Source organism: Scardinius erythrophthalmus, assembly GCF_964197995.2.
Source record: "Scardinius erythrophthalmus genome assembly, chromosome: 12".
Taxonomy (NCBI): domain Eukaryota; kingdom Metazoa; phylum Chordata; class Actinopteri; order Cypriniformes; family Leuciscidae; genus Scardinius; species Scardinius erythrophthalmus.
Genome location: NC_138232.1, coordinates 16,300,465 through 16,317,472, shown reverse-complemented (window position 1 = coordinate 16,317,472; position 17,008 = coordinate 16,300,465).

The window sequence follows — 17,008 nt, the reverse complement described above, 5'->3', positions numbered from 1 at the left end:
TTGCTAAGTTTTGTTGGTGGCAATGATGTTGTGGCCCTCGTCCCCACCGGGTTCGGGAAAAGTTTGATTTCCAGCTCACTCCGTTAGCACTAGAATTCGTGCCATAATTCCATAACTACTAAACTGCCGCAAGCAGTCATTTTGATCGCTATTCAAAGCTCTGGGCTATCTTTAATGATAAATCCCCAATTGAGAGATTAATACATTTATTGTACTAGGATGTCTTTTAAAAACAAAACAACACCATACTGTACATTTAAACAAGTTTAATTATAATTTATAAATAAATAATATTCGTAGATGCCCTGAACAAAATAGCCTATATGTTTTCATGTTTCACTGTTTGATCGCGCCCGCCGACACACACACACCATATTCCAGCATTGCAGCCTGTTCATTATAGCCATAATAAAATATAATAATAAAATAGTCAACCTAACATATAAATTCAACTGCTTCTCAGTACTAGTAGGCTACAATTCGTACCATTTTATGCGTGTGATGATTTTTTCCGTCGATATTGGACCGTGAGTGAAGTTCAAAATCCTATGATAAAGAATAGTTTAGCGTTTAAATACATCGCAAATGTTGAAACATTTGGATTCTAAAAGAGTTACGTGAGCCCAACGCCGCTTACTTTCACTTTCGCTTATAAAGCATTTCATTTTGGCTTTAAATGTAATGATATTCAGAACAGAACAAGAATGAAAAAATAACTAAAGGCTTTAGTTATTTTTACATTCTTGTTCTGTTCTGAATATCATTACATTTAAATGATTTGTGTTGAATATGTTTAGTGTATTTTTTACCACATTTTATTGTTGCGTATATTGGTATAATAATACCGCGAAATTCAGTGCGGTCAATATGACCGTTTATGACCGAAATAGGTAAATAGGCTATGTTCATTTGTTTGTTTTTTTGCCTTATGTGTAATTTATATGAAAAACATTTTAAATGAAAATACAGACGCTTTTAGGGAAAGTCAGGTACCAGAAGGATTGTATTTATTTTTTCAACAAAGTTATTGCAGATATAAAATTCAAAACGGTAAAAATGACTGGCAGTTCTAGTGGTGAATGAGTTAGCTAAGGCGAACGATAGGGATGCAAAGCCGATAGTTGTTGTCGTCTCCCCTCTTGTTGCACTAATGGAGGACCAAGTGAAGGAGGCAGAAAAGTTGTTTCCATATCGCGCAGTAGCCGGTGATCACTGTACAGCATTTGCGGCAGATCCGAAACGACCGCAGCGGCGTATTGTTAATGATTAGACCCAGCTTCGACAGTTGATATCACTGTCCTTAGTGTCAAATATACATTTAGAATTTACAATTGTTCCTTGAACTCTTAAATTCGATTAACAAAACCAGCAGCTCTCGTTGACAGACATCTTATTCTAAACATAATCCTCTGATCATTTGGACTTCTTGTTTCCGCCGGCCGGTGTCGGCGCATGATGACATACGTCACAGTCAACCACACGTTAGCGATTGGCTATGGCAGATCCTGAGTGACTCTGGGCAGATCCAATAGTTTTGAACTTTAACAGAGAACCCGCCTACAAGGAAGTAAACGTTTCTCAATGGAGCGAGGCCAGACTCTCTGTACAAATGAAATGTACGAGAGTCTGGTAGAACCAGGCTAGCACATGGCACCCTTTAGCGTCAATATGACATGCACAGAGCTTTGTTCGGTTATGGTTAGGTTTAGGTCTGGGGTAGGGTTAGGGTTAGACCGCTAGGAGGCGCCTTCTGGCCCATATCTATCTGCGCCTCATATTGACGCTAAAGGGTGCTATGTGCGTTGGATGTAGACGAAATGTCAAAAGCGTCAGTATATGACGCCTTGGGATGAGATCGGGCTGGAAACCCTCCACCCTGTCCCAAATGCTCACGGCCGGATGATTGGTTTCTGGGCTTGAAGCATGGCACACCACCTTGCCCAGCCCAAGTTCCATTCTTCCCGGAAGTGCATGATGAACTCAGTCATGGAAGGCACCTTTTTCTGCAAGGACATGGCTTGCAGGCTCATCAGCCCTCACTACCCACAGAGGAGCGTCGGCCTGGGGGTACTCAGGGGTCCCACAGGTGGAGCGTGCAGTTGGGGTAAAACACTGCTACCTGGTTGAATGCCCCCATCTCTCAAGGTGGCCTGTTCAGCAACCCTGTTGAGGACTTCACACAGCAGTTCTCAGCAGTGAAGAAGCAGATGTAGACCATCAGTCAAATCTTGCCTCAGCCTGGGTTGACCACCAGATCCCCGAGGCCTCAGCCCCCACCTGCTCGTCGCTAAGGGCGGCCCACTGTGAAGGCTGCACTGGCCCTACCCGCCAAGAAGCCCGAGTCAGCAGCTAGATTGAGACAATCTTCTCACAGGAAGTCAGCTCCACCTGCCCGTAGCCAGGTGGCTAAGAACTAGGTTTGGGTATCGTTTGGGTTTTTTATGATATTGGTGCCAAATCAATACTTTTAAAATGGGGTGCCTATACGGAGCCTTAACCGATACTTAAAAAAAAGGGCCACAAAACAACGGTGGATGACATTAAAGAATTGATTTTCTTTAAATTGAACAATATATTAAAAGTTTAAAATATACTGAAATATATGAATAAGTAAATAAGTAAATACAAAACACAACAAATTTACATATTTACAAATTCACAATAAAACCTAAGCCACTAACCCAACTACAATAACTGAACACTAAATAACACTAAATAACAGTTACAGTACTAATAACAGGAACAGTCTTCAAATTTCAGCAATTCTTTTGCATAAATATGACCATATTTGCCTTCTCTGACAAAATATGACACCTTTCCTGACATATTGCATGTCCTGCACAGGAGAAAACCCTCAGATGGTGTCGATTTGTAATACCATGATACTGACAAGCCAACCACAGAGGAATACAAGCAACCGTGATATTCATATATTTTTTTTTCATAAGGCTATGCCCTTCTTGTTTTACACGTTGTGCATGTATATTAAATGTTAATATAATGTATACATGTAATAAAAGTTCATAATGATAACATACTCACGTATGGGGCAGAATCAAGGCAACCTCCACCCTCTGTTTTTAGGCCTTCCCGCTTAGCTCTCTCCAGCGCTGGAAATCTTTTCTAATATTAATTTTCTAATATTAATGCTGGTCCTAAATCTCTTTTCTGACCATTACCCTTCATTTTCCACAGATATATTATTATGAGCTTTTTTCTTTTGTAACGTCTCTCAGCCATCTCTCTTTCTACAGTCTTTCTTCAAATCTCCCTCTTGCTCGTTCTCTCTCCTCCACGTGATACGCCCCCTAATGCTAATTGAATGCTGTTTTTAAAATATTGCTTACCCCTGCTTTAAGGGTATTTCACATGAATGTCGTCAGCATTGTTCAATCAATGCCACTGACCTCTATAGTATACCTCTGATAGTAACCAAAGCGACAGACGTGGACAATGTAGTTCGCAATGTCTATTTGCACGCTGTTGTTGTTTCGTTCAAACATTATGGACCATGGCAAGCAGACTTTGGATAAAAATGAGAACTAAAACAAGAATCAATATCAGCGCGGTGTTTTCGAGATGCCTAGAGCTCCCATAGACAGTATATAAATGAGAGCTCCACGTCTGAGACTTCGACCGCTTCTACATGTACTTTATTAAACAGGTGAGCACATTTACATTAAACTAATCAATGTTATATAGTTCAACAATGATAAAATGCTATAATATGATCTGTAGCTTACTGCTAGTCTCATACAGACAAACTAACACATACATTTCAACACATTGAAATGCAGTTTAGTGTGCTAGTGTAATGTTAGACCAAGTGAAACAGCGCTGCGTTATCTCACAAGTTTAATTTGTCTAATAAACTGACCTGTGTAGTTCGGTAGAATGAAATGTCCATATTCCTTTTATATCCGCGGGACTCGCGCCGCTTGTGGAGCTGATAGCTGTCTCTTGGCAATCCCGAACTGCTTCATATCACAGTCATGATAAAAGCATTGATGTATTTACTCATCCATAAACATTATTAGATCGGTTGACAACAAGATCCATAATTCTTAGCAAATGTTGCATCATCAAACTACGCCTTTTTTATTGTAAGAGGTTAGCGACCCCTAGTGGCGAAAAAAATGACATACTGTACGTTCAAAGTTCAAATAATTTCAACACCTTGTTTCATTACATCTATCTTTGAATAAATCAGCTGTTTTGAACATGTTAGTTGAATGAATGAATATCAGTAACAGGATATTCACTCCCTTTTGGGTTGTCCCTGTCTCTTCACCTCTTCCCTTGCCCCTCTCAGGGAAGTGGGCGTTCACATACTCAGCTACCTCGATGACTGGCTGATTGTAGCTCACTCATGGAAGTTGTTATGCGAACACAGGGACCTGGTCTTTAGACACCTAGCCCGATTGGGACTTTGGATCAACTGAGATAAGAGCAAACTCTCCCCCGTGCAGATCATCTCTTTTCTCGTTGTGGAGTTGGACTCAGTCACGGTAATAGCACGCCTCTTAGAGGATTGTGCTCAGTCAATGCTGAAATGCTTGAGATTATTCAAGCACAAGACAGTGGTTCCTCTGAAATATATTCAGAGGCTCCTGGGGCATTTGGCTTCCTCAGCCGCAGTCACACCGCTGGGGTTGATGCATTTAAGACCACTTCAGCATTGGCTTTGGACTCAAGTCCCGAGATGGGCATGACGGTGCAGCACACATAGTGTGGCCATCACACCAATCTGTCGTCGCACTTTCCCTCAACGAGTGTCCATGCATGTTGTTGTCACAACAGACACCTCCAACACGGACTGGGACACCGTATGCAACGGGAGTGCAATCTCAGGGCACTGGACAGGGCCCCGTTTGCACAGGCACATCAACTGCCTAGAGTTGTTGGCAGTGATTTTTGCAGGTTCAGGGATATCACATGTTGATCTAGACAGACAACACTGTGATGGTAGGATGATATAGACACATGTCCTCTTTTAGGCAGATTTGTAACATCTTTAGTTGATTGGAATTTCTTAATTATTGCCCTGATTGTGCAAATTGAAATTTTCAATGCTTTAGCTATTTTCTTGCAGCCACTTTCTATTTTGTGAAGCTCAACAATCTTTTGCTACACATCAGAACCATGTTATTTGGTTTTATTCATTGAATGATTAAGGGAATTTGGCCTTTGTGTTTCCTCATATTTATACTCCTGTGGAACAGGAAATCATGCCTGGACAATTTCATGTTCATAGTCACCCTGGTGTGCTAAAAAAAAACAATGAATGGGAATATACTACATAGATATTTTACACATAAGAATTTATTTGGATGCCAATAATTGTGACCAACATTGGAGAAAAACATTTATTTCATAATGAGATGTTCCCCCCATTCTCAATTGTTTTACTTCCATGAAAGGATAGAATTGGTTGACTTTTTTAATGAAAGATCAAAAGGATAAACAATGCAGATTCATTTTCACAGCCGCCTTTGCTAAAATTTACCAAGGGTGCCAATATTTAGTGGACAGCACTATATATATATATATATATATCACACGCCAGTTCCATTGGCCTTTCCTGATTTTATCAGAGGTGTTTGGGGCTCCCAAGAGTGACCTACTGTTGTCATTTTGACACAAAGTCTCCGTTCCCTCCATCAGGGAATGAGGATTAAATTAGTAACTGAGACATTTTCCTATTTAACTGCTGTTTTATGGTTAGATTATGGGCCCTATCTTGCACCCAGCGCAACTGACTTTGTACACCGACGCATGTATCATTCCTATTTTGCACTCGCGCACAGCGGACTTTTCCCTCCACAGACGCACGTCGGTAAGTTAGGAAATGAACTTGCGCTCCCGCGGGAGGTTCAGCGCAAAGAGGAGGCGTGTTCCGGCGCAAACGTTCCCTGGTGCTATTTTGCAGGTTTAGAAAACAATTCCGCCACTGACCAGGAAAAACCTAGTTTAAAGTCAGTGGCGCGTTGCGCATGTTATTCATATGCTATTTTAAGGGCGCATGCTTGGCCATAATCAATGTAGCGTGTGCACAACGCGCATACACTTTGCTTATCTCATCTACACACAGATGCAGCAGTTCTCATTTTTAGAAAACCATACATTATTACAAGGAAAAATATTAACACACGAGGGAAATCATTGTTGTGTCCATGAAGATGTGAAAAAAATAGGGATAAATCTAGCTTACACATTTACCCAAATTATTATACGCCTGTTTAACCGAAGCTAATTTGGGTGGGATTCTCCCATCCCCAATGTAACTTCTCTGTCTTTTACGGCCCTGACGAGAATGTTGGTCTCCTCGGCGGTGTTGCTCTCCTGGCGTGCGCCTGGCAAATCCGCCGTTATAATAGCAATCCGCCATGGAACATAGAGGAATAGGGAGATGTCGCTCTGATTGGTTTATTTCATGTTACGCCCAAACCACACCTATGAATAATGAAGCTACTTCAGACCAACCCATTTTAGATTTGCGTCGGGCGCAAGAGTCATTTATCCCGCCGGTATAATAGCAACAGCGCCCAAGACCCGCCCACAAAGTTACTTGCGCTTCACGCTTGATACTTGCGTTTCAGATCGTTAAAATAGGGCCCTATATGTCACTTGTGAACAACTTATTATGTAAGTGTATTGACCTTTCAGGAAATGTTTTAAATTGGTTTACAACTTACCTTTCTGCATGGCAATGCTTTGTTAGCCTCGGTGACAGTACATTTGGAAAACAATACCGTATATACTTTATGGTAGTCACGGAGTCACCAGATCAGCACGCTCTGCCCACTTGTTCCACCCCCGGAATTCTGATTCACCGAACCTGCACATCATCATCTACACACACTATAAAGAGGCACTTCTCCTTCACTTCCTTGTCTGGTCTCGTCCTTATGTACACATACAGACTCTACCCTGATACGTACCGTTGCCCACCTACCTCAAGGATTCCTTCTCTGAACTTTGTCTCCGATCATCCGTCTTCTGTCATCTGTCTTCCACATTCAGCCTGCCGTATCCTCTGCAGTCAAGAAACCAAGATTAACGCTCAGCTAAGTTCATCATCCAATTCAGATTCTCTGCAACATACTCACCAGTCTCCTCTGCTGTTCCACTCTGTGCCTCTGTTCAATAAAGACCTTGTTTAAACTAATTACCTGTCTGCTTCCTTCTGTATCGTGACAGAAGACCAGACCACATGCAGAGCCCCATGGAGACTGCAGCGAATCGTCCCACTGATCCGTTTGCAGATCTGGTTCACGCAGTTCATCTTTCCCTTCAACCTTCTACGTCTGAGAATCCACCAAACGTTCCCGCTGATATGATTCAAGCCGCACGTCAATCACTCCTGCACTCAGCACCTGCTGCCTCGTCTGCTGCCTCTGCTAGTCCCGACCTGCGACATTCACTGGAGAGGCGGAGGATTGCAGCGGGTTCCTTCTACAATGCTCCCTGTATTTCGAAATGCAGTCTCACCAGTTCGCCACCGATCGCGCCAGGGTAGCTTTTGTCATCTCGCTGCTGTCTGGACGTGCCCTACAGTGGGCTCAATCACTGTGGCAATCCAATGCCCAATCGTTACATCACTATCAGCTTTCTTCAGTCACTTTAAAGAAGTGTTTGGACAAACCGCCTCCGAACTATCAGTTCACGACCAGTTATTTAACCTGTGCCAAGTCAATAATTCTGTCAGCGCCTACGCTCTCCAGTTCCGCACTCTAGCTCTCAGGATTTGAGGATTCACACCATCCAAAGGAAGCCACTGAGTCGTGGTCGTATCCGGTACTTCTCTCCCACACTGACGCCCCACATCGGATGCCTGCATACCGAGGAGATCACGTTCATGGTGCTGGAAGGATCCACCACTGACCTCATCCTGGGATGCCCGTGGATGTAACAACATCATCCACGTATCAACTGGGACACCGGGGAAGTATTGCAAGGGAGTGATGCCTGTTTCCAATCCTGTCTCTCCTCTGTCCAAAAATCTTCAAAGTCTTGTTCTCTCTCATTCACCACTCCGGGAGAGCCGTTGAGAGCCTGGAGGTGGATCACAAGGTGGAGATTCCTCCAGAATACCGGGCGTTCCAGGATGTCTTCAGTAAGCAGTTGGCAACCCAACTTTCACCTCATCGGCCATGGGACTGTGCAATCGACCTACTACCTGGGGCTACTCTGCCCAAAGGCAGAGTATATCCATTGTCCATCTCGGAACATAAGGCCATGGAGCAGTATATCCAGGAGGCACTTCAACAAAGATTCATCAGACCATCTACATCCCCAGCCACTTCAAGCTTCTTCTTCATTGCTAAAAAGGATGGAGGCTTGAGGCCGTGCATCTACTACCACCACCTCAACTCCCAGACAGTAAAATACAGCTATCCACTTCCTCTGGTCCCGGGAGCTCTGAAACAGCTACGGGGAGCTCACATCTTCTCCAAGCTGGACCTGCGGAGCGCATACAACCTCATTCGTATATGCCGAGGTGATGAGTGGAAGACTGCCTTCGTTACCCCTCCAGGACACTATGAATATCGGGTCATGCTGTACGGCCTGTCCAAATCACCTGCTGTCTTCCAGGGCTATATGAATGAGGTGTTCCGTGAATTCCTCCAACGATTCGCCGTGGTCTATATAGACAACATTCTCATCTATTTCTGGAACCTGGCCGAAAATCGCCTCCACGTGTTGCAGGTCCTCGAAGCTCCGCCATCACCATCTCTACCTTAAGCTGGAGAAGTGTGAGTTTCATACCACCTCCGTCCACTTCCTGGGGTGTGTCATCGATCAACATGGCATCCAGATAGACCAGAGGAAGATGGATACCATCCGGAACTGGCCTCAACCCACTACCATCAAAGAACTTCAACGCTTTCTAGGACTTGCAAACTTCTATAGGCAGTTTATTCACAATTATAACCTACTTAGTTCATCTCTGACCTCTTCACTCAAGGGCCAGCCAAAGTCTCTGTCCTTAGCCCCGTCAGCATCTGAAGCATTTCGACAACTCAAGGAGGCCTTCCAAACCACTCCTATCCTGGTCCACCCAAATCCAGATCTCCCATTCATCATTGAGGTGGATGCCTCATCTACTGGGGTCGGAGCGGTCCTCTCAGTGGCAGGGTGATCCTCCAAGACTCCATCCATGTGCCTTCTATTCGAAGAAGCTGTCCCCAGCGGAGCAGAACTACGACATTGGTTATCGGGAGCTCTGGAAGAGTGGAGACACTGGCTGGAGGGAGCACATCACAAATTCAAGGTCATCACAGATCATCGTAACCTCGAATACCTGCAAGAAGAAGAGATTGAACCCACGTCAAGCCCGGTGGGCTTTATTCTTCACCAGGTTTAATTTCACCGTCTCATATCGACCTGGGGATAAGAACTGTAAGGGCAGATGCCTTATCACGTCTTCATCAACCTGTTCCTGAAGATTCCTCTCCCGAACCTATCCTCACTCCAGCCATGATTGTCAGTCCTATCAAATGGGCCATCGATGAGTAAATTACCCAGGCTACTCGCTCCAACCCTGCTCCACAGGGAGGTCCAGAAGGGCTCCTCTACGTTCCACCCACCTATCGCCTGCCCCTTCTGGACTCCGCTCATACATCTCCGGGATCTGGACACCCAGGTGACCGATGTACCCTCTAGCTCCTACGTCAACGTTACTGGTGGCCCACCATGACTCAGGAAATCGAGAGATACCTGAGGTCCTACTGCCACCAGAACCAGGACAGCTGGAGCCAATTCCTCCCGTGGGCAGAATACGCCCAGAACTCCCTACAACAATCCACCACAGGGCTCACCCCTTTACAATGTATTCTGGGATACCAGCCTCCACTATTCCCCTGGTCGGGTGAACCCTCGGAGGTTCCAGCTGTCAACTACTGGTTCGAGCAGAGCGAGAGGGTATGGGACTCAGCTCATGTGCATCTCCAACAGGCAGTGCGTAGACACAAGAGACAAGTGGACAACCGTAGAACATCTACCCCTCGTTACCAACCTGGCCAGAAGGTGTGGCTCTCGACGCAGGACATCCGTCTCGCCCTACCTTGCCATAAGTTGAGTCCCCGGTACATAGGTCCATTCACTGTGCAGAGGCAGCTCAACGAGGTCACCTACAGGCTAAACCTTCCACCTCACTACATAATCTCACCATCTTTCCATGTGTCACTCCTTAAACCTCACTCTGAACACATGTTTTCTCCTCCCACAGAATCTGGTGGCGATGAGGTACCTCCTCCTCCCAACATCGCAGAAGAGGAGGCTATCTACTGGTCCGAGCTATCCTAGACTTGCGACGACGGGGTCCCAGGCTGGAATACCTCATTGACTGGGAGGATTACGGTCCTGAGGAGCGCTTCTGGGTAACTCATGATATCCTCGATCCAACGCTACTCACACAATACCATACAGAACACCCAGATCGACCGGCTCTCAGGGGTCGAGGTAGGCACCGTCGTCGTCCCATCCAGCCGTCAGGAGCCGCCCGTGGAGGAGGGGGTACTGTCACAGAGCCACCAGATCAGCACGCTCCGCCCACTCGTTCACTCTTCCTGGAATTCCGATTCACCGCACATGCACATCATCTACACACCATAAAGAGGCACTTCTCCTTCACTTCCTTGTCTGGTCTCGTCCTTACGTACACATACAGTGTGGTTCAGCGATCTCTGTGACGGGAGAAAGTGTGTGTGTGTCTCTGCCTGTCGTCTCAAGAGGAGAAGCCTAAAGAAAAGGTGTTTGTAGGTGCAAATAAAAATTATTTATTATTATTGTGTATTATTCCATTAGATGCACCTTTTGATAATATTTACTGTATATAAAGATTTAAATATTTTTCATCAGGTAATGTGGGAATCATATCAATCCTTTTCCCTTCCCTTCAAATTGCTACACTCAAGGGTTGTGTCTCAAGAAATCTTTGTGGACCTTCATCTATCACCAAGTTCAACTGCGTTAGCAATTCAGTGTACCCAGCCATCACAAATACAGACTTCAGTGTTCTCCTGATGGGCTTTATTTCTGCTAATTTCTTGTAATTTCAATGCAATTGTTATTTAGGTATTCTGGAATGTTTTTACAATACATACTTATTATATATGTCTATTAATTCTGTAGAATTGTGTTTTTATTTTATTTTTATATACATGTGAAGATGAGGGTATTTAATTAAAACATATTTTTTATAGCTTGATGTTAGGGTTTGTAAACATTAATGATCAACAATTGTAAAAACAATGCATGTCTAAAAATGAATAGGCTATAATTTAACTGTTACACTGTACAAAAATTACAACTTGGTGTTTCATCTGGAGTGTAGAGTAACATTGGACCCTTTTCACATTTCTGGGGTTCTCAAAAACGGAAGTGATCACAGTTGGGTATAGTGGTGTACAACAAATATAATTTTTGCATTCCCGTTTCCCCCAGTAGTAGCAAAAAAAAATAAAAAAAATAAATAATCCATGACAGCACTATAATTTTACAAAAAAGAAGAAAAAAAATATTGAGAGATTGATTACGTTGGTCAGAGGAGAAAAATATGTCAAATTTGCCTTCACTCCCTCAGCTGTTTTAGAAACACTAAACAGCAGCTTTAAACAGTTTTCTATAATTGAATGCCTACTGTAAGAAAACCTCTCAGGTTACGACTGTAACCATGGTTCCCTAAAAAGGGGAACGAGCCACTGCATCTTGGATTGATGCTTCTAAACTTTAGAGGAGACAATGGCATACATTGTAGGTGCCCTCAGATATTCATGGGCACTCCGGTAATGGCGTCATAGACTGTCATTGGCCAATGAAATTGTCGTTTTTGCACACGTGCTTCAGACACCAGTCATGCTGATGGTGTTCCCCATAGCATCAATCCAAGACGCAGTGTTGAGTTACACTTCGAAAGGCAACAAAGTAGTGTTATAAAGGCGTCCTCACAGTCCGTGAAAAGGGTCCAATTTCCATTTGCATTCATTACATGGAAAAGAGATGCCAGTATATTCTTCAACATTTCTGTATTTGTGTTTTATGGAGGATAACAAGTCATACAGATTTGGAACATTATGAAGGTGAGTAAATGATGAAATTGTATTGTTTGTATGGCTTCAGAAGACTCAGGAAAAAGTTATAATAGTCTTTTTGGTCTTTAAAATTCATATTTGGGTGAAAAAGCACATGTGGCATTTGGAGCTTTGTGATATCTGGGCTAAGAATGTTGAAGTTCCTTTCTTTGTACCATCATCATTGTAAACTCGCACTCGATCGGCATCCGACCAGCGGGGCAGGTCTCTACGTGTTACTGTCTTTTCTCGTTGCAAAGTATTTTTGATTAAATGCAATACATTTTCTCATATGTATTTTCTCGTTATTTAATTTGACTCCATAAATGAAAAGGTTTTAATGATATCTGTGCATCATTAAATGTGAGCGAATGTTTGACTATTCCTTTTAACTCATTAATGAAAATAAATGTCAAAGTCAATTAGAATAATCAAATGTAACAATTTATTATGTCAGGTAAATGTATCCAATTACATAATCAATTCAAAGATAATCAATACAAAACAAAAGCTCTGGATTAAAGAGAAGAGATGGAAACCCGACATCTCGGCCGCTCTCAGCCTCACAGGCTAATCTGAAGTACAGAATCGCGCCAAGCCCTTTGCTACATTTCATTAAATAGACAGAACCTCTTTCACATGGAAACATCTACTAACAATGGGAATTTACATTCAGAGTTGACACCTTTTGGGGGTATGAGACCATTTGTCTAGAGACCACCTTCCTTTGTGTGCCAGTTATCTCTAAACTCTTAAAAACCTTATTACCTTTTGTTTTACTTATCTGGAAATGAGACATTTGTACCAGTCGTCCTGAGACATTTCAAATTATACTAAACGTATAATACTCGATGATAATCATTCACTTTAAACTATATATATTCTTGGGTGAATTCAGGTGATCTTAGCATGAGAGAGGGTGAGGGATGAAGGAATGAAATGTAGATTAGGATGACTCGGAGGTGAGACTTTCGTCTCGATAGTGCACAAGGGGAGTTCAAATGTTAATTTCCAGCAAGGTCCTTTGTCTACTCGATGACTGGTTCCTCAACCAGTTCTTCTATGAAGGTAAAATTATGCCATAAAGTATTGCATGCGCAGGGTAAGATTTGTGAAAGTGTACATAAGTTTGCAAGCGTAAATTAAATTTGCATGCGCAAGAGAAGATTTGTAAAGGTGTAAATCGCCTTTCAAGTGTAAGAAAAAAATATTTGCAGCATTTCACTGTTACTCGTAAGTGTAATTCATGTATTGTGAAGCTGCAGCTTCATGCTAACGCAAAATAAATATGATCTGTATTCCTCTGACTTCCATTTTTCCGCGCTTACACTTTTGGCACGGTTTTTACGCTCAAATACGGCCAAAAGTATTGCAGGCCCGTGAACAGCAATTTGCGACCGAAAACAACAGAGTTAGGAACTGCAAAACAGATTCACTGCATAAAATCAAACTTTGTGTAAAAAATAAACTGTTGCAAATGTCTAAATGTGTGCATAGGGCAACAAAGTTCCCGAAATAACCCGATTTGTACAGTTACGTCTTTCTTTTACCTGCGCTTCCAGTTTTGGCACGATTCTCTCACTCACTGAGTTTTGCAAGCGCGAAGAGGAGGGCGGGACCACCTTCATCATTTAGCCAATCAGATGAGCTTCTCGCTGACTCTAGGTTTACTCTTATCTGATTGGTTCAATAAACACGCCAGTCACCAGAACACATCTTTATCTTCATTTGGCTCAGAAACCTTCTGGTTGCCGAAATGGTACTTTTAATGCACACATACATGTTAAATAAATAGATAAATAGATAAATAAATAAATAAATAAATAAATAAATAAATAAATAAATAAGTCATGATTGCTTAATAACCTGTGCATCATTAGGCTGATTAAAGCTGACTAACATTCATACTGAATTTCAAGCTGGTGTTAACGTTACTGGATTGAAATGTGATATATTATATAGGCTAATCTGTTACACCACTGAGCAGATGTTAAACTTTACAATCAAAACATTTAATACCCATTCTTTATGTAATAATACAATTCTGATGCAGTGTTTTTCACATCATGTCTCTGTTCGTGGCATTTAACACTCAATTACATATTTTGAAATATTGTCTTGGTAGCACTGTCAATATTGATTCTGACTTAGTGATTACTTTCGTGTGACTGATCAAGCTATTATATGTAGCTAGTATAAATAACAAAATGCTTTCTCTGTGTCCAGATTTGACTGTAATGAAAAACTGATACTAAATCAACATAAACTCAACTTTGACAAAAAGTAACTAATTATGTCTGAATAAAAACCCAGCAACCAGGGAATATACAGCATCTTGATATGTTCATATATAGGGCTATACAGCCATCTAGTGGTTACACGATGGCATTGCAGGTGATAAATGGTGCATAATTTAGAGATGCTCTTAAATACACGAAAAAAATATAATTGTAACATAATAATAGTGGAATCCTCCCAATCAGTAGACAGGTGAAATTATGCATGCAGTAGTTCAGATAAAAAAAAAAAATTCTTAACACACCAGCTCGAAATTCATTATGGACTCATATAGTCATCCTAATGGTGCACAGCTTATTAAGCAATCATGACTTATTTGTTTATTTATTTGTTTATCTATTTATTTAACATGTATGTGTGCATTAAAAGTACCATTTCGGCAACCAGAAGGTTTCTGAGCCAAATGAAGATAAAGATGTGTTCTGGTGACTGGCGTGTTTATTGAACCAATCAGATAAGAGTAAACCTAGAGTCAGCGAGAAGCTCATCTGATTGGCTAAATGATGAAGGTGGTCCCGCCCTCCTCTTCGCGCTTGCAAAACTCAGTGAGTGAGAGAATCGTGCCAAAACTGGAAGCGCAGGTTAGGTAAAAGAAAGACGTAACTGTACAAATCGGGTTATTTCGGGAACTTTGTTGCCCTATGCACACATTTAGACATTTGCAACAGTTTATTTTTTACACAAAGTTTGATTTTATGCAGTGAATCTGTTTGGCAGTTCCTAACTCTGTTGTTTTCGGTCGCAAATTGCTGTTCACGGGCCTGCAATACTTTTGGCCGTATTTGAGCGTAAAAACCGTGCCAAAAGTGTAAGCGCGGAAAAATGGAAGTCAGAGGAATACAGATCATATTTATTTTGCGTTAGCATGAAGCTGCAGCTTCACAATACATGAATTACACTTACGAGTAACAGTGAAATGCTGCAAATATTTTTTTCTTACACTTGAAAGGCGATTTACACCTTTACAAATCTTCTCTTGCGCATGCAAATTTAATTTACGCTTGCAAACTTATGTACACTTTCACAAATCTTACCCTGCGCATGCAATACTTTATGGCATAATTTTACCTTCATATTCTTCCAGTTTTTCCAGTCTTACATCATCACAATCTTAATCAACCTGGAGTTGAGATAATTTTAAGTTTTTAATTGCAGAGCCTGAACCACTTAACATTTACACATTTACTTTTACTTATATAACATATATTTAATTGCAGGGAAAAAAAAGTGATTTGAAAAAGTGGTTTAAATGTGATAAACAATGATAATGTGGCAATGGCATTTTAAATTTACTGCATTAATCAGTATACAAATACTGATGTATTTATAAAAATGTTTTTCCCAATGGCAAAATAATTATTTAGCTGTTTCCCTTTGCACTTTGCATGACAACAGATCTTCGTATCACTCACCCATGTACCAGAATATCATATTCGTTCAGACCCATTGTAATTTTGTTCCTCATATTTTAATTTTGATTGTATAAGGAATGTATAAAAAATTTGATGCTTTATGTTTTCTTTGGAAGACTCTTTATATGTCTGTATCAATGTCTACAACTAACAGACAAACAACATTTTTCCTGAAATGTTGATTTTAGAAGTAGGAATTTGGATTTTGATCATAATAATAATTTTTCAAGGTTGTCCTTCAAAGATTTTTATAGCAGAGGAAGTTTAGAATGGATTTAAGAGGTTGGAAATAGAGTAAACAATGAGCTGACAGACTATCAATTTCATATCACTTCATCATACTGTATTCACGGAATGATTAGGCTATGTTAATATAATATAATTTTTCTGCTTTCTTTGTATATCTTGTTTTTGTTGCTGTCATTTTTCACACATTATGGTAATTTGACAACACAGATTAAACTATTAATCCAATGATTAGTAAAAACCCCACACAGTAGTTAAAAAATATGAACACAATGCTTACAGCGGTTTACTGTAGTGACTGTAGGGATGCTTGAGCAATACTGTAGCTCATAAGAGCAATATGTAATGTGAATTGAAGCTAATGCAACAGGTTCTTGTGCAGGATACAAAATAATGGGAAAAAGAAAACATTGTTCTTAAGGTCATCGTCAAGCTACAGGCCATACTGTAATAAAAATATTTTGAAAATAATTTTGAAGTATGATACCTTTATGAAATTATAAAACCGATACTTGAGATATGAACATGACTTCCCCTGGCAAACAATATCATGCTTCTCTTTTTGTGTACTTCACCAAAATACTGCATATGAATTAAAAACACCCCTGCAACCCCCCCAACCAACTCCCCTTTATAAGAGTTGCAGTTAGATGTTCAGACAACAAGACATTTACTTCACTCCACAGGCCTTTCAACATGAAGTTTTTCTTAGGACTCCTTCTCACCTCTTCATTCCTCCACTCAGGTATGCTCCAGTAACAGGTGTACATTTGCTTTACTGAATATAATTTAAAAAAATGTTTTAATGAATTTGAATATTACACTATTTCTTCTTTAAATGTCACAATTATTTATTTTTGTTTTTGTTGAACAGTTCATATGCTGCAGTGTTTATTGTGTGACTCTTCATTCTGTGAGAAACCATTTTTAGCAAACTGTCTCTCAAATCAGTATTGTGCCACCCTGAGGACTGATGGA